Raw genomic sequence first — 19,472 nt, forward strand, 5'->3', positions numbered from 1 at the left:
CCAAAGAGTTCAATTTTGGTCTCATCTGACCAGACTATATTTTCTCAGTATTTCACAGCCTTGTCTAAATGTTGTGCAGCAAGCTTTAAACAAACGTCAGCATGCTTTTTCTTCAACAGTGGAGTCTTGCGTGGCGAGCATGCATACAGAGCATGTCGTTTGAGTGCAATACTTATTTTTTTCTTTGAAATAATTGTACCTGCTAATTCCAGGTCTTTCTGAAGCTCTCCACAAGTGATCCTTGGCTCTTTGACAACTCTTTTGATAATTGTTTTCATTCCTCTGTCTGAAATCTTGTGAGGAGCACTGGGCCGTGGCTGGTTTATGGTGATATGATGTTCTTTCTACTTACAGATTATGGCCCCAACAGTGCTCACTAGAAAATTCAGAAGTTTAGAAATTCTTCTGTAGCCAATGTCATCAGTATGTTTTACAACAATAACGTTGTGAAGGTCTTGAGAGACCTCTTTCCTTTTTACCCATAATGAGATGTTTCTTGTGTGACACCTTGGTAATCACCTTTTTATCATTTGAGACGGAACTAGCTGATATTAATTTGCACTGACAAGGGGCAGGAATGTTTTCTAATTTCTGATAGATTTCAGCTGGTGTCTTGGCTTTCCATCTAGACAGTGGAAAGAGACACCAAAGGCTCTGTATGGGAGAAGCCTTTTGAATCTTCACCTTGGGGTCCCTTGCCCTGAAGGTCCTCAATGAAGATATAGAATTGCACTTTGTGGTATAGCCATGGAAATACAGTCTGGTGCCCTGTACAGTCCTGGCTGTATATCTAGATCTCGGGCATACTCCATGAGATGCTTAAGCAACTCCTGCTTGAGCAACTCCTATAAGAATAGAGAGTCACACTTTGGGTAGTTTAGGGTTAGTGCTACTTCAGATTTATGCATAAGCAGCATGTCCCACTCTGTGAACCATTGGGGCATATTTTACATATAGCTGCAATATGGATGTACAAGCTTTAATTAAGGCATGGTACATACTCATCTGGTAACCATAGCAAAGTGAGACATTTTCCATCAAAACCCTTTTTCAACCTTGCAGTACAGTATAATCTAATCCTTGATAGTGTGTTTTTTTTTTGTAAAACTATATAGTAAAAAAAAATCATATAGCAAATCAAAGCCAACATCAAAATAATCAAAAGGGGTGAGGTATTGGTATAATTAAGATTGAGTTATGACCATCCTCATGCCTCCCATATGTGTATGACCCATCTCGATCAATTTGTCATGAGAAATAGTTACAAAAATATGTAAACATGTAGCACAACCTCCTTGGGGACTGCTTGGATTTACCTGCTCATCTGCACAGCCATGATCTTGTGAACATTCCAACCCACCTGACACTCTGGGTTAAGACATCTTTGCACCACCTTAACCCTTTAAAGTCCACATTTTTCAATGAGTTAGCGTGACTCAAAATGTGCGCTACCAAACAGTGGAGCAGAACGTTAAAGGGTTAAGTAATAAGGCAAAAAACGTGTGCGTTTATGTTCTATTAACGTTTACTGGAAAAATTCAAAGAGGATATCGTTACACAGATGAGGCAATAGATCTACTGAGCTTTGGGTAACAGTCCTAGCTCAGTAGAGGAATCCCCATACAATAACACAAGCCAAGATAGTTTGTAGATAACAGTATATTATATACACATATGTACAGTAGAATACTACTTGGACCTGAAAGGATAAGCAAAGTTTAAGTATTTATAGTGGCAAATGTCTAAAGGAGGAATCTAGACCAACCTATTAACCTTTGATCCTAATGAGAGACCAGGGTTAATAGAAATGGTATGATGGCCTTTTAAATGGTAATGACAGCAAAGTCCCTGTTGCAGACCTGATGGTTTTCAAGGGCAGTCGGAGCTCATCAATTATATCCAGTAAGGTGCAGTAACAAGCAATGAGATTTCTTGAAATGGAAGAAGATAAAAATGTCTATGTACAGTGTTTAAAGTTAGGTGCAGTAAAGTATTTCCAAGGTAAAGCTGCCTGTACACGGTGTCCCAGTGAAGTAATAAGGAAAGGTTTGCAAAGGTGGGCAATTGCCCTCTCATCAATGACCAGGCTTCAGAAATGCAGCTCCTGGAGCGATGCTTGTGCAGTGGATCTGGTGTGATGATCTCCCAAAGCGAAGCTGGAAGCACGGGTTGTCAGCTGACGAGGTGTTGCTGGATGGATGTCTGATGAACAGCAAGCAGTGCTAGGCCCTTCTCATCTGGGTTGGAATGTTGTACCCCACGTGGTAGGCCATGACCCCACTCTCCATGCACAGAGAGGTTCGTCACGCATCAGGCTCAGGAGGAAGAGAGCATGGGGCAGGTTTCTGGCTTTTTTATAGCTCCTCCCAGTAATCTCCCTGAGGGTAACAAAGATCCCTGGGTTATGTAGTCCAGGTGTATAGTCACGTGGAGCAATTGCCATTCCGAGGAACTACTAACCCCACAATCCCTTTAGTTTGGCTCACAAATATGATGTCAGTTAGTAACGCTGGGCACTAGAGGGACATGCAAAATAAAGAAATACCAGACATTCACTGTACTTTGCAATTGTAGTCCACATGGCTACATCCTCCCCCCACTTTGGTCCCTGAAGACAGAACACAACCTGTGGGATCACCTTACTGTATCATAAGAAAATGAATGATTAATCATCTGACAAACTAGAAGTTGCAACAGCCAACAACTGACCCAAAGAAGGATCGTCTAAGGCCGCGTACACACGCGCGGACTGTTTGCCCAACCTTGTTCGTCAAACAGTTTCGGCAAACAGTCCGCTCAAAATTTGCATGAGCGGACTTGCCCACACACGAGCGGACTGTTTCAACGAACTGTTTGCCAAACAGTCCGCTCAACTTTTGAAATGAACGGACTCGCCCACGTAAGGCGGAGGCAAATCCGCCCATTTCGAGCGCGTGTACAGGTAGGCGGGGCCCGCGAAGGAGACGTCGCGGGCTCCGCCGCCTGGAATGGGCTTAAAGGGGAACCCCAACGCCGAAAAAAATCGGCGTGGGGGTTCCCCCAAAGTCCACACCAGACCCTTGTCCGAGCACGCTACCCGGCCGGCCAGGAAAGGGGGGCGAGCGAGCGCGCCCCCCCTCCTGAGCCGTACCAGGCCGCGTTCCCTCAACATGGGGGGGTGCCTTGGGGAAGGGGGGGCCGCGCGGCCCCCCCACCCCAAAGCACCTTGTCCCCATGTTGATGAGGACAAGGGCCTCTTCCCGACAACCCTGGCCGTTGGTTGTCGGGGTCTGCGGGCGGGGGGCTTATCGGAATCTGGGAGCCCCCTTTAAGAAGGGGGCCCCCGGATACCGGCCCCCCACCCTATGTGAATGAGTATGGGGTACAATGTACCCCTACCCATTCACCTGTGAAATAAAGTACAAAAAAAAACACAACACAGGGGAAAAAATATTTTATTGCACAGCTCCGGGGGTCTTCCGTCTTCGGGGGTCTTCTCGCCGGACTCCTCCGCTATGTGTGTGTAGCTCTTTTACTAGCGGAGGAGTCCGGCTTTCTTCCTCCCCGCCGCCGGCCTCTTCTCCCGACTTCGGGGGTCTTGTCCCCCTCTTCGGTTCTTCTGCCGGGCCACCGCGCCTTCTTGTAGCTCTTTTAAAGGCGGTGGCCCGGTCTTCTGTCGCCGCTGCCTTCCGTTCTTCTGTCGCCGCCTTCGGTTCTTCTGCCGGGCCACCGCGCCTTCTTGTAGCTCTTTTACAGGCGGTGGCCCGGTCTTCTGTCGCCGCTGTCGCCGCCTTCCGTTCTTGTTCTTCTTCTTGTTCTTCTTCTTCTTCTCCAGGCGATGTTGACACGTCGCTCTCTCCGGCCGGAATGCCAGGGACACGCTCCGCTGCCACTTATATAGTGACAATGGGGCGGTGTCACATGGTATATGTCACATGGGTTGGTCACATGGTGACCCCGCCCCCTTACGATGTCATAGTCCCCATGTGACATCAACCCATGTGACCAACCCATGTGACATATACCATGTGACCCCGCCCCATTGTCACTATATAAGTGACCGCACAGCGCGGCTCTGGCATTCCGGCCGGAGGGAGCGACGTGTCAACATCGCCTGGAGAAGAAGAAGAAGAACAAGAAGAAGAACAAGAACGGAAGGCGGCGACAGCGGCGACAGAAGACCGGGCCACCGCCTGTAAAAGAGCTACAAGAAGGCGCGGTGGCCCGGCAGAAGAACCGAAGGCGGCGACAGAAGAACGGAAGGCAGCGGCGACAGAAGACCGGGCCACCGCCTGTAAAAGAGCTACAAGAAGGCGCGGTGGCCCGGCAGAAGAACCGAAGAGGGGGACAAGACCCCCGAAGTCGGGAGAAGAGGCCGGCGGCGGGGAGGAAGAAAGCTGGACTCCTCCGCTAGTAAAAGAGCTACACACACATAGCGGAGGAGTCCGGCGAGAAGACCCCCGAAGACGGAAGACCCCCGGAGCTGTGCAATAAAATATTTTTTCCCCTGTGTTGTGTTTTTTTTGTACTTTATTTCACAGGTGAATGGGTAGGGGTACATTGTACCCCATACTCATTCACATAGGGTGGGGGGCCGGTATCCGGGGGCCCCCTTCTTAAAGGGGGCTCCCGGATTCCGATAAGCCCCCCGCCCGCAGACCCCGACAACCAACGGCCAGGGTTGTCGGGAAGAGGCCCTTGTCCTCATCAACATGGGGACAAGGTGCTTTGGGGTGGGGGGGCCGCTCGCTCGCCCCCCTTTCCTGGCCGGCCGGGTAGCGTGCTCGGACAAGGGTCTGGTGTGGACTTTGGGGGAACCCCCACGCCGATTTTTTTCGGCGTTGGGGTTCCCCTTTAAGCCCATTCCAGGCGGCGGAGCCCGCGACGTCTCCTTCGCGGGCCCCGCCTACCTGTACACGCGCTCGAAATGGGCGGACTTTCCGAGCGGGAACAGTCCACTCATTTCGAAAGTACAGCGGACAGGCCCACACACGGGCGGACTGTTCGCTCAAACACAGTTTCAGCGGACAGTTTTTCGGAATTTCCGAAAGACTTTGTCCGTCCAACTGTCCGCTGAAACTGTCCGCTGAAAGCCCACACACGAGCGGACTGTCCGCCCAAACACTGTTCAGCGGACAAGGTTGGGCGAACAGTCCGCCCGTGTGTACGCGGCCTAACAGTAAATTATAAGCATTATCAGGTAAAGTCATATTAATTTTGTGACAGGCCAATAACAAGTCAGTGGTCCTCCCAGTAGTATCAGGAGCTGGATCAAAGTCATCCTTTACTAAAGGTTCAATAAAGGAGGCAAGACTTGACTGAAACTTTGAGCGGTAGGTATAAGTTCATCAGAATTTTCTCCAAATGTATCAGACATCAGTCTTTTTGAAGGGAATATCTTCCATCTCAATCTGGAGTAGATTATTTCTAGGGGCTTCAGTCCCGTTCTGTTCCCAAAAACGACATCCGGCTCCAGGTTCAGCTTCTGGTTCAGGAACAGTCTCTCTCTCTCTCTGCTGTATTAGTATGAGGAGTGGGAATCTCCATCACACTAGATACGTTATTGGATTCCATCTTGACTTCCTCGTCTCCCCTCAGTGAGTGAAGATATGGTGTTTCAATTTCCTGCAAAGGGAGACATGTCTTCCTCCTAAAGGGTGTCCCCTGACTGTCTTCTTCCTCAGTCCCAGGGGTGATGGTATTGTCTTCCAAGGAGAAACCCACAACCAATCAAGAGTTAATTCCTTGTCATTGCTCTCCTCTTCAGGGAAAATGGGTGTGCAAGTTTTCCCGGTCCTAGGCCTCAATGTATGGGACTGATAGGCCTCTAAGCAAGAGGATGGGGGTACTCGGGCAGCCTCAGATATGGGCAGCAAATGGTTTTGACGCCAAGCCTTCAGAGGGTCAGTCTTCCCTTCAGGCCTAATCTGGTACACAGGGAGCCCAGGTAGTCGATTACAGACAATGTAGGGTTGAGAACGCCATTGATCAAACAGCTTATGTTTCCCAGGCATCCCTAGATTGCACAAGAACACTTGATCTCCAGGTTGGAAATCCTGAACCATCACTCTGAGATCAAATTTTTTCTTGTTCCTCTGTTCTTTGATGGTAGAGGCTTCTTTGGCTTTCTCATAAGCCACTTTTAGATTCTTTTGAAGTCTGTCAACACTTGACCTAAGAGGTGTGATCTAATAATGTTCCAAAGGCCAGATCCACTGGTAAACAAGCTTCTCTTCCGAACATTAACCTGTATGGGGAGTACCCAGTAGAATCATTCAAGGTGCTATTGTAAGCATGAACCTCTGCAGCTATATGGTCCCCAAATGCTGTTTCTTCTCCAAAGGTATGGTTCCCAACATGTTCAACAGGGTACGGTAGAAACGCTTAGGTTGTGGATCCCCTTGAGGATGGTAGGGAGTAGTTCTGGATTTTTTTATACTTAAGAGTTCACATAATCTTCTGAAAAGCTTGCTCTCAAAATTCCGACCTTGATCCGAATGTAGGTGCTGAGGAAACCCTTCATGAACAAAGAACATCCCCATCAGAGTTTTTGCTACAGTACTGGCTTGTTGGTCCCTAGTGGGGAAAGCTTGAGCATCATTGCTGGGTAAAATGATCTATCACAACCAGGACATTACTTCATCCACTCAGGTCAGGTTCCAAACACAAGAAATCAATACACACCAACTCCATTGGTCCTTGGTTTTAAAGATGGCCCACTGGAGCTGCCCTGCCTGGTAGACATGTGTCTGTGAATGCGCCAATGAATTAGTTTTGTTTAGTTCCATTCTGTTTCGTATTAGCCGTTAATTCATATTTCGTAGTTCATGTCCGAAATTAAATTTGGATTCGTACGAAAATATGAATTATGTACGTTCGTTATGATGAATGATAAAAAGTAAAAAATACCTTTCTCATACCATTAAAGTCTATGGGACACGAACATGAAAAATCAGAAGTGCTAATTTTAAAGGCTTATATGCAAACTCTTGTCATAAAAAAGTGTTTGGGGACCCGGGTCCTGCACCAGGGGACATGTATCAATGCAAAAAAAGGTTTTAAAAACAGCCGTTTTTTCGGGAGCAGTGATTTTAATAATGCTTAAAGTGAAACAATAAAAGTGAAATATTCCTATAAATTTGCATACCTGGGGGTGTCTATAATATGTCTGTAAAGTGACGCATGTTTCCAGTGTTTACAACAGTCCGAGAGCAAAATGACATTTCTAAAGGAAAAAAAAGTAATTTAAAAGTACTCGCGGCTATAATAAATTGTTGGGTCTCTGCAATACACATAAAAGTAATTGAAAAAAATGGCCTGGGATTTCCCCACCATGCATTACCAGGCCCTTTGGGTCTGGTATGAATATTAAGGGGAACCCCGAACCAAAATAAAAAAAATGGCGTGGGGGTCTCCCTAAAAATCCATACCAGGGAGGCGTGGCCAGAAACCGGACTCAAAGGACATGTAGGTGAGGAGCTCCGGCCGTTATTAGGCAAGACAGCCATTTTGTTCCTCACCAACTGCCTACAACGGGCATAACCGCCGCCCACTGAGACTCCCCAGGCACTGAGATTACCACCCGAGGCCGTCGGCAAGGTGCCCACCTTGCTCCAACCACTCGAGGCCCACGGCTCCGGCCTATACTCATTGGATCGGCGGCCATCTTGCTCCACCCGCCGACTGTGCCTTCTCCCCCTCACAGCCCTCCTCACAGGGCAAAAAGGGCTCTTCAGCTGGACATCCGCTGCCTAGGGATCCAGCAGTACTACCACCACGCTTTCTAGGGGAACCCCTTGAGGCCAAGCAGGGATACAGCGGCCATCTTGGTGCTCCTCACCAGACTCCCAAGGCCTTCCCTCCCCCTCAGAGCTCAATCCAGGCCCCATCCCACCACCGAAGCACCCCGATCAGTCATAAGAAGACACCTGTGGAGAATTGGAAAAGGATTCAACCCCCATTTGTGGAGCATACAGTAGAAGCGGCCTTGCTCCCATAGTCACGTGTGGCGGCCATATTGCTACACCTGACAAAAGTGTTACAGAGGTTTCTTACTCCTCTTCAGACCTGCTGCTCCCTACATCACAACCTGAGTTAGCAAGCTTGAAAGACTGTCATCGGAGGCTGTTATTAAAAAGAGTCTGCACCGGAGGTCCCCTGACAACAGGCTCTGGCATCCCGTGGCCTGCCGTCTATTGAGGCCTACAGACTCGGCTACGGACATTCCTCTGGGACGCAGAGAGTAGCAAACTGTACATACCCTCCCACAGCCAATACCCCCAGAGGTGTCTGTTCATCTGGGATACTATCCCTGTCCTTGGAGGGGTTTTGTGTTTTTTTTTGCCTCAACAGAGCGGAACTCACTCGTCTGGCGGCCATCTCTTAGGAGAGATCGCGACTTCGGCTTACTACTGGAGGACGGCGGCCATCTTGCTACTCCATGGACACCCGGACTCATCCCTTTCCACTTCTCCTGATGCTCAGCTAGCCTCCTTCCCACAAAGCTAGGTGAACCACCTGGCTTACTACTCACCCCTCACAGCTATTGCAAAGTCTCAGGTACTTGTCGGCCCTGCAACACACTTTCTATTGTACCTGCAGCAGGCTTTTAAAAGCACATTCAACCCCCCCCCCCCCCACAATTAGATTCAAAGACTCCTACTCATGACCTCAAGGAGCAAAATACTGGACATGTGAGGCTTCTGATCGTGACGGACATGTGAGACTGGGGCTCCGTCTCCCACCGCCTCTCCCGCTGACTGGCCTATAGCTTCAATATACACGGGAGTCAGCCACGTGCCCCATAGGCAAAATTGGGGATCAAAGACACAATTACTCTGCAAACCTCAAGCCTCAGGCCTCTTCCACGATGGATCACTATCTGAACAGACCGGCACCCACAGCTTCGGGTACCCTCGAAGGCACACAGATCACATCGGAGCAGCCAGAACTAAACACAAGTACTCTTTTTGACATTGCCCATGATCCTACTTCGGGAGCTTCCCTCTCGCTGACAGCGGAGGTTTTAGATGCTAAACTACACTCCCTGCTCCAGGCCATTACCCACAACATCACACAGGAAGTGGGAAAGGTAGCCAAAGAATTGAGAGGGGAAATCGACCAACTTGGAGAACGCACCGATTCCCTAGAATATAAATTTGATGAGATGGTGCAGTATGTACAGGTGTTGGAAGAGGACAATTCTACCATAAAAAACACAATCACCCAGCTCCAAGCCCAGCAGGAAGGCCTGGAAAACAGAGAACGCAGGCAAAACCTGAGATTCAGAGGTATTCCTGAAGCTGTAGATAACAGAGAACTCCGCTCCTACCTCCTACCTTTTAAGCCTATTCAATGTGGTTGCCCCCAATATCTCTGACATAGACTGGCGTTTGGACAGGGCTCACAGATCACTTGCCCCTAAACCTCCAGCAGGTGCTAACCCAAGGGATGTGATTGTCAGGTTCCATTACTATGATAGCAAGAAAGCTCTGACCTTAGCAACCTGCAACCAATCCAGAATTGAGTTCAAGGGCTCCAAGATCCAAATATTTAGCAATCTCTCACCTATTACATTAGCTAGAAGGAGAAATCTTCGCCCTCTAACCCTGCATCTCCAATCCCACAAAGTCATATATCGATGGGTTTCCCCTTTCGCCTTTCTGCATCCCGGGATGGCATACAATACTCCTTATATGATCTGCAGGAGAGTGACACCTTCCTGAGCAACCTGGGTATACCACCCCTTCCTGATGAGGATCCTCCGCTTCTTCCAGCTACTCCTAAACCACAGATGGCTCCGAATCACATTTGGACCCCGTTGAGACAAAAATCATCCAAGTCAAATTTCACACCCCAGAAACGCTATGCCTCAAGATTTCCAACCTGAATACCCTTTCCATTGACTGAAGACGTATATACCATTTTACTTGACCCTCAGTTTCTGTGTTTTTTGAGTGGTCAACAACCCTTTAGTGGGTTCACACATCCCCTGGCCCGGGGGGTGTGCGGCTTGTTATTCTACAGCTGCCCAGGCAATTTTTGATCCGGAGAGGGGTGGGAAACCCCCCATCCCTATGTTCGGAAGTCCCCATGCGGATGGGAAACCCCCCCATCCCTATGTTCGGAAGTCCCCATGCTCCTTCTCCTGACCCATGGCTCAGACCTGGGTTTCCTGGTGGATTTCAGTCTCCCAGGTTTCTACTTAGATGACGTTGAGAATTTTTTCTTCTTTTTGACCTTTTTTCCTTTTTTTTCTTCTTTTCTTTGCAATTTCTTTCTTTCCCCAGGTTCTTTTATTTTATTAACCTGGGGCTGCTAATTTTCATAGAATTATTACTACCCAGTTACTTTGCTACCATGGTTTTACATGTTTTTATGATATTTACTATGTATTTCATTTGCAGTGTACCAGGGAATCTTTCCCCCAGTGTGTGTTGCATAATGTATTTAATGCTTTTTCTTTTGACTAAGTGGTTATGACACTTAAATTCCTGACATATAATGTTAAAGGTTTAAACTCTATTCAAAAAAGATGGCTGGCTTTGAAGGAGTTTAAAACTTCCAAAGCAGACATAATCCTAGTCCAGGAGACTCATTTCTGCCCTGGGGGATCCCTCAAATTCGCTAACAAGCATTTTGATTAACTGATCTTGTTCTCTACTAGTTAAATCTTCCCACCTGGACCCCCATGGCAGATTTATCCTGGAATGCTTGGATTCCCAACCCTTCATGGTTATCGGTGGGGATTTCAATGTGACTATGTCCCCTGGCGAGGATAGACGTGCATTGTTTCCATCGAGTTTACCTTCCAAAACTGACCGCCTCTCTAAATCATTTTGTAAACTAATAAGAGCCAAAAATCTTTTGGACATCTGGAGGATTAAACACCCCACCCTCAAACAATATACGTTTTATTCGCACTTCCACAAACTCTATTCTAGACTGGATCATTTTTTTATCTCTACACCTCTCCTGACATCTGCGGTTTCTTCTGAAATCAACCCCATAACATGGTCGGATCATTCCTCCGTCCACCTTTTCTCTGCTTCCCCTAAAACCTGTCATTGGAGACTCAATGAGATGTTTCTTCGCACCCCCGAACCCAGAGACCTCCTATCTAACGGACTGATGGAATACTTTCAACTTAACACAGGCACAGTCTCGGAGCCCTCCACTTTGTGGGATGAGCATAAAGCCGTCTTTCAGGGACAATGTATAGCTAGGTTCCCATCTAAAAAAAGATGCAGCATTCCAATATTCATGTATCATGTTTAAACTCTGATTGGCTGAGAAACTTTTTCTATCTTCCCCCACAGTGGCTGGACTCCAGAATGTGGTAGACATGTGCAGAGTAAAATATTTTGTTTCGGAATTTCGTTTTCGTCCGAAAACTTAATTTATTTAGTTACTCCCGAAATTCGTTTTTATTTATTTCGTTTTTCGTTCAAAAATTGCATTAATCCGAAAATCCACATGAATTACGGTCGAATCTGTCTTTGAAGGCTTATGGTGTCTGTCGAATGTATAAAGAAGATTCGACGGAGCTAGTATATAGCATACTTTAGAACCCCTGTTAAAGTCTATGGGACTCCAACATTAAAAATCTAAAGTGCTAATTTTAAAGACTAATTTGCAAGTTACTGTCCTAAAAAGTGTTTGGGGACCCGGGTCCTGCCCCAGGGGACATGTATCAATGCAAAAAAAAGTTTTAAAAACGGACGTTTTTTCAGGAGCAGTGATTTTAATAATGATTAAAGTGAAACAATAAAAGTGTAATATTCCTTTAAATTTCGTAGTGGGGGGGGTGTCTATAGTATGCCTGTGAAGGGGCGCATGTTTCTGGTGCTTAGAACTGTCCCTGCACAAAGTGTCATTTATGCAGGAAAAAAAGTCCTTTAAAATCACTCGCAGCTATTAAGAATTGTCGGCTCCGTAATACAGAGAACACTCATTGAAAGTCATTGATAAAAAATAAATAAATAAATAAAAAATAAAAAAAGCGTGGGGGTCCCCCAAATTCAATTACCAGGCCCTTCAGGTCTGGTATGGATATTAAGGGGAACCCTGCCTCAAATTTAAGAAAAAAATTGACGTGGGGTTCCCCCTAAATATCCATAACCAGACCCTTCAGGTCTGGTATGGATATTAAGGGGAACCCCGCATCAAATTAAAAAAAAAATTGACGTGGGGGTCCCCCTAAAAATCCATACCAGACCCTTTATCCGAGCACGCAACCTGTCAGGCCACAGGAAAAGAGGGGGAGACGAGAGCGGCCCCCCTCCCTCCTGAACCGTACCAGGCCACATGCCCTCAACATTGGGAGGATGCTTTGGGGGTCTGTGACCCCTCAAAGCACCTTGTCCCCATGTTGATGAGGACAAGGGCCTCATCCCCACAACCCTGGCCGGTGGTTGTGGAGGTCTGCGGGCTGGGGGCTTATCAGAATCTGGAAGCCCCCTTTAACAAGGGGACCCCCAGATCCCACCCCCCCCCCTGTTTGAAATGGTAAGGGGGTACAAAAGTACCCCTACCATTTCACAAAGAAAGTGTAAAACATAGTTAAATAAAACAAACACACTTTTGAAAAATTCCTTTATTAAAAATAAAAAAAATTAAAAAAAGATTCCAGCGGCGGTAATCCACTCTTGCTATCCAGCGACGGACGGTCATCTCTCCAGCGATGGCTCATCTCATCCAGCGCAGCGAATACATCCTTCTTCTGTCTCCGCAGAGCCACCCATCACCTAACCCCGCCCCCCTCTGACGCAAGGGGAAACCCGGGGTTCCCTGTGACGTATGGGTGACCCCGCCCCTCTGATGTAATGGAAACCTGCTTGTGTTACATCAGAGGGGTGTGGGGGTCACCCATACGTCACAGGGAACCCCGGGTTTCCCCTTGCGTCAGAGGGGGCGGGGTCAGGTGACGGGTGGCCCCGCCCTCCGTATATAAGAAACGTCAGGCCGCCGGAATCCTTGCAGTGTCTCCTCTGCGGAGACAGAAGAAGGATGTATTCGCTGCGCTGGATGAGATGAGCCATCGCTGGAGAGATGACCGTCCGTCGCTGGATAGCAAGAGTGGATTACCGCCGCTGGAATCTTTTTTTTATTTTTTTTATTTTTAATAAAGGAATTTTTCAAAAGTGTGTTTGTTTTATTTAACTATTTTTTACACTTTCTTTGTGAAATGGTAGGGGTACTTTTGTACCCCCTTACCATTTCAAACAGGGGGGGGGCGGGATCTGGGGGTCCCCTTGTTAAAGGGGGCTTCCAGATTCTGATAAGCCCCCCGCCCGCAGACCTCCACAACCACCGGCCAGGGTTGTGGGGATGAGGCCCTTGTCCTCATCAACATGAGGACAAGGTGCTTTGAGGGGTCACAGACCCCCAAAGCATCCTCCCAATGTTGAGGGCATGTGGCCTGGTACGGTTTAGGAGGGAGGGGGGCTGCTCTCTCGTCCCCCCCCTCTTTTCCTGCGGCCTGACAGGTTGCGTGCTCGGATAAAGGGTCTGGTATGGATTTTTAGGGGGACCCCCACGTCAATTTTTTTTAAATTTGATGCGGGGTTCCCCTTAATATCCATACCAGACCTGAAGGGTCTGGTTATGGATATTTAGGGGGAACCCCACGTCAAATTTTTTCTTAAATTTGAGGCAGGGTTCCCCTTAATATCCATACCAGACCTGAAGGGCCTGGTAATTGAATTTGGGGGACCCCCACGCTTTTTTATTTATTTATTTATTTATTTTTTTATCAATGACTTTCAATGAGTGTTCTCTGTATTACGAAGCCGACAATTCATAATAGCTGCGAGTGATTTTAAAGGACTTTTTTTTCCTGCATAAATGACACTTTGTGCAGGGACAGTTCTAAGCACCAGAAACATGCGCCCCTTCACAGGCATACTATAGACACCCCCCCCCTACGAAATTTAAAGGAATATTACACTTTTATTGTTTCACTTTAATCATTATTAAAATCACTGTTCCCGAAAAAACGGCAGTTTTTAAAACTTTTTTTTTGCATTGATCCATGTCCCCTGGGGCAGGACCCGGGTCCCCAAACACTTTTTAGGACAGTAACTTGCAGAATCTTTTCTCTCTGTCGAATATTTTCTCTATATAATCTTGGACTTATAGAGGTAAGGTTAGGCACATTCGACCACAGGTTCTATAGACAGATTGTTATTGTCAGAGTCATGTCGAATCTCCTATTCTATATCGAACTGTTGTAACAATGAAAACGAAAATAAAGCATTTATTTATGTCGGATCTTTCGTTTTTCGGATTTTGTGCTTTCGTTATCGTTTGTCAAAACGAAAACGAAAATTGCTGAAATTCGGACGAAAATGCATTCGGACGAAAACGAATGCACATGTCTAGAATGTGGTGTCATTACGAAACAAACTTTGATCCCTGACGATGAGCAAAATTGATAAATCTCTTTTATGGTCCAAACAGAAATTCTACGAATATTCAAATAAACCCCATAAAATTTTGGTAAACAAGTTGAAACCTCGCCCCTGTCCTTCTCTGACTCTCTCAGACAAAGTGACGGAAACTCCCACCTATTGTCCCTTCACTATGTCAAAACTCTTTGGAGAATTTTCCCACCAAGTATACAATTGTCTATAGACAGACCCGAACTATAGTTTTACATAAGAAAAATTTGATCTATTCTTTGAATCCCTACAGTTACCAAAACACCTTACATCCCTGAATTCAGCAATTATGCCCGAAGAGTTGGAAGAAGTAATTAAACATCTCCCCGTCCAGAAATCTCCTGGTCCAGACGGTTTACCTTATTCTTATTATAAAACCTTCCTACCGATTTTAAGCCCCCATATGATTTCTCTATTTGCTTCATTGTTTAAAGGGACTGTACCACACCCTAAATTTCTCCATGCCCATATTTCTGTGATCCCGAAACCTGGCAAAGATCCCTCCATCCCTGATAACTATAGGCCCATTGCATTACTTAACTCAGACTACAAGATATTTACTAAAGTGCTGGCTAATCGACTATCCCATATAATTCCCACACTTATAGATAAGGATCAGGTTGGCTTTGTACGAGCCAGACATGCAGGGGACAACACGAGACGTGCGGTTGACCTCATAGATCTATTTAACAAGACATCCCGTCCAGCCCTAATTTTAAGTCTTGGTGCACAAAAAGCCTTTGACCGGCTTAGCTGGCCTTATTTGTTTGCTACCCTCTCCAACTATTTATTTGGAGGTGCTTTCATAGCAGCCCTATGTGCCCTATATTCCTGTCCTTACTCCCAAGTTCAATTAGCTTCTTACTTATCGTAATCTTTCTTGTTAAGTAATGGGAACAGACAGGGCTGCCCTTTATCCCCTCTCCTTTTCATTCTTTGTCTGGAACCCCTAGCTGCAGCTATTCGAATCCATCCCAATATACGTGGAGTTTTGTTACGCCAAAAAGAGTATAAACTGTCCCTGTTTGCAGGCGATGTTCTTCTGACTTAGGCCCCATATCTCTCTCCCTAATCTTATAGCTTTGTTGAAAGACTTCAGCTCTATATCTGGATATTAAATCAACACAAGTAAAACAGAAGCTCTACCATTACACATCTTGCCCTCAGATCTCACAGTTCTCAAACAAAACTACTATTTCCATTGGTGCCCAGACTCCCTTAAATATCTAGGTGTAAACCTAACCTCCTCGTACTCAACTTTGTATCAGGAAAACTACCCCCTGCTATTTCGGGACATTGACCGACTCTTGCGACAATGGGATGCTTATCCCATTTTTCTCTTGGGCTGTATCAGTGTCCTGAAGATGTCTATAAAGCCAAGACTCCTTTACCTATTTGACACCCTTCCGATTTCCATTCCCATGTCATAACTTAAAGTCACGCAGAGAACATTTCTTAACTTCATCTGGCACTATAATGCACACAGGATCGCAAGCTCAGTAATGTTTGCCCTCAAGTCATGGGGTGGGCTGGGAGCCCCAGACCTTATTAAATATTATTTTGCCACACATCTTAAAACAATTATCACTTGGTCCTCAGAATGGCACCCAGTATATGGGCAGAAATTGAAATGAGCATCACTAGACTGGTACATCCCTGTGCCATGATCTGGGCAGACCTAAACTCCTCCATAAGCCAACTTAGAAATATATGCCTAGGCACAATGTTATTCTCCCTTTCCATATGGAAGAAATGTTCCCATCAGTTCCCTCTCACATCCCCGTGTCCCCTGCTGCTAAATGTGCTGTTCAATCCTGATATCCCTGACAGCCTATCATACAATCGAATGCTTCCATGGACACAGGCAGGCATTTTCCAGCTTCAAAACATTGTACATCCCCCTCACCCGTACACTTCTACCCTATGATGAATTGCAAAGGAAATATCAGATCCCTAAACAACTATTCTACTTCTACCTTCAGATTAAACACTATTTTGCCTCTAAATCCTCTACCCTGGTAATAAATATAAACCTACTCCGTTTGAACTCCTATGTGCTCAAGGACCGTATCAGACTCATCTCGTTACCGATATCTACAGGTTTTTACATAACGCAGCCTCTATCACTGACATGTCCCATTCTTATATGCAAAAATGGTCCCAGTTAGTAAATCGCCCCATCCCTCTCCCTCAATGGCAGAAGATTTGGGAGGCTGTTTCCAAATCATCACAATGTGTGGAACAAAAGGAAACAGCTTACAAAATACTTTTTTTTTTATATAGAACCCCTGAAATTTTACATAGATAGGATTCCAAGACTCCTCAGATGTGTTGGAGATGCCGGGGAGACATTGGCTCTCATTTCCACATTTTTTGGGACTGTCCCCTGATCCGGCCATTTTGGATGTCCATTCAGACTTTTATACAGGACTTGTTTAGTGTCTCCCTCCCACTGGATCCTGTCCACATTCTGTTGAGTCTGCCGATCCCTGGCCTCTTCAAGTACGCCCAAAAATTGGCCACCTTTATTCTACTTGCTGCAAAAAGGGCTATACCATTGTGGTGGATTTGCTCCTCCCAGCCTTCTCTCCCACAGGTCCTACAAATGTTGGAGCAGATCTATAGAATGGAATGGCTCACTGCAATAGTGCATGACACCCTCCCGCAATTTTCAAAAATCTGGGGTTTATGGGATCACTCAGACCCCAAGCTGCTGTGCCACTCCCTTGACCACTGTTCCTAACGTTTTTTCTTCAATGGTTTGTTAGCTCATAACCTTGACCCCTCTTGTTTTTTTGTTTTTTTTGTTTTTTTTTATTACTAGGTGAGACCTTACGGGATGCCTCGTTCTTTGATTGGGCGCCCTGGGGGCCTCACTGACATTTAACCAAATTAGTAACACTTTGCTTATCCATGACTTAAAATATATTGTTTAGAAATGCCCATTCATTGGGTTTCCATTTGTTAGCCTGATGTTCTCTTGTCCTATTTTTATTGCTTGCTTTTCTTTTATCGTGTCCTCATCATTTGCTTTTATAGCCCCTTATCTCCTAGCTAAAGCCTATATTTTCGTTATGTCGGTAGCATTGTGGCTGTATTGATACAATTTTTTTCCAGATTTGATATATGTTGTATACATAACTTGACTGTTCTCACGCGTTTTTGTTTGTATGGGATTTTTTTTTCAAAAAAAAATCACAATGAAAAAAAAAATCCATACCAGACCTTTATCTGAGCACGCAACCTAGCAGGCCGCAGGAAAAGGGGGGGGGGGGGGGAACGAGAGAGCGCCCCCCTTCCTCCTGAACTGTACCAGGCCACATGCCCTCAATATGGGGAGGATGTCCCCATGTTCATGGGGACAAGGGCCTCATCCCCACAACCCTTGCCCGGTGGTTGTGGGGGTCTGTGGGCAGGGGGCTTATCGAGAAGAAAGTACTCTTGTATGGCCTTCTCAATTTCAAGTACTCTATCAGGGTCACTAAGGGTGGATTCATTCAACCTCCATCTAAAGTCACCTCTTTCGCCAGAGGGGTATTGGAGGAGCAGGAATACTGGGGAGTGGTCTGACCAAACCAAGTCTCTTATATACATAATACATACATTCTCCCCCTGTAGCGAAGGTGTAGAACTTCTGTTTGAATTCAAATTTCAAGCTGAACAGGAAGAGACACCAGTATTTTATTTCCTTCTGCATAAGTGTAGCCAGTAAAGGTTTGAAGGATTTCCTTCTCTGGATCATGGCAGGGGACAGGTTCATGAAAATCTGGATAGGCCAACCTTGAAACAATAGTTGAGGCATTAATTGAGCTTTCCCCATTACTTTCTTCTTAACTGCATAAAATTGTGGTTTAACAATCACATCTAGTGGTAGATCGTCTGTGCGTGGAGGTTTAAGGCCTTGCGCTCAAGCCTGTGTGGTTATATGTCTGAGATACGTTCCTTGATGAAAGAGCGAACAGCATCAGGAACATTTTTAATCGATTCAGGTATACCCCTGATTCTGAAGTTGTATCTCCTGCTCCTGTTTTCAAGACAGTTTTTATCAACTTTCAGGAGGGCAGATTCTAATTGGTTTTTAAGATCTTGCATGCAGTCAAAATTTTGATTGGTTCTTGCTACAGTGTGATCAAGTTTTTGTTCTATAGCTTCCAAGCTTGACCCCAAGTGTTGAAGGTCAGCTTTAATATCGGCTGTGATCTTGGAGGCGGTATTAGTAAGCCCACTATCCAGCAGATCTGCAAATTTGCCGAACATTGCAGAAACCTGATCTGAATTGTCAGGTAAAGGTCCTGGCTATTGGGCCGGAAAATGGGACTGGGAGGGGCTTGGGTACATAGAGGAACAAGACAGTTCCTCCATGGTGTGCTCAATGAGGGACTTGGTAGATGCAGGGGACACAGGGCCCATGAGAGAATTACTAACATACTGTGTATTGCCTGGGCAGGTCACCAGAGACATCATCTGTGGCGGCTTCAGGAGAGCTTGTGCTTGCATCTGAATGCTGTCTGCCATCTTGGGACCCGCAGCCCAGCACTCACTCATGGAGAATTGTCCCAAAAGCTCTTGGCGTGCCGTCCTCGCTATCACAGGGGAGACCGATGGTTTCTCCCCTTGCTCTGACTACCGTTGGCACCGTGATCACTGGATTATAGCGCCCACGGGAAGCCTCAGTAAGTTGGAGGGCTTCAAGCGGCCATGTTGGGAGCCGCCGCACATGTGCCTTGCTATCTTGGCATTTCATGCCCTCCGAAACTGTGATTGGCAGTGAGGAGTGAAATCAATAATTTTAGGCCCTTGGAAATCCCGAAGGCAGTGATTGGTTTTCGGGGTTCTGTACGCAGTTGACTCCCAAAAAGTCTCACACATGCGGCATCCCTGTACTCAGGAGAAGCAGCAGAATGTCTTTTTGGGTATAATTCCACATATACCTATCACATGTGTGAGCAATATATAATTTCAGTGACAACTCTGTGTAAAAAATCATATTTTCTAATTTTTGTTATAAAAAAAATCCAATAAACTAAATTTTAGTCATACATTTAGGCCAAA

The 19,472-nt window shown here is 46.1% G+C and overlaps 1 pseudogene across 1 annotated transcript in view; it reads left to right on the plus strand.

The window, feature by feature from the left end:
• Window positions 1–19,472, plus strand: part of LOC143982523 (cytochrome P450 2G1-like) — a 93,998-nt pseudogene that overhangs the window by 33,241 nt on the left and 41,285 nt on the right. The gene's annotated exons all lie outside the window — the stretch shown is intronic.

The sequence above is a fragment of the Lithobates pipiens genome, unplaced genomic scaffold, assembly GCF_037356315.1.
Source record: "Lithobates pipiens isolate NorthernLeopardFrog02 unplaced genomic scaffold, aLitPip1_a1.2 Scaffold_1, whole genome shotgun sequence".
NCBI lineage: Eukaryota > Metazoa > Chordata > Amphibia > Anura > Ranidae > Lithobates > Lithobates pipiens.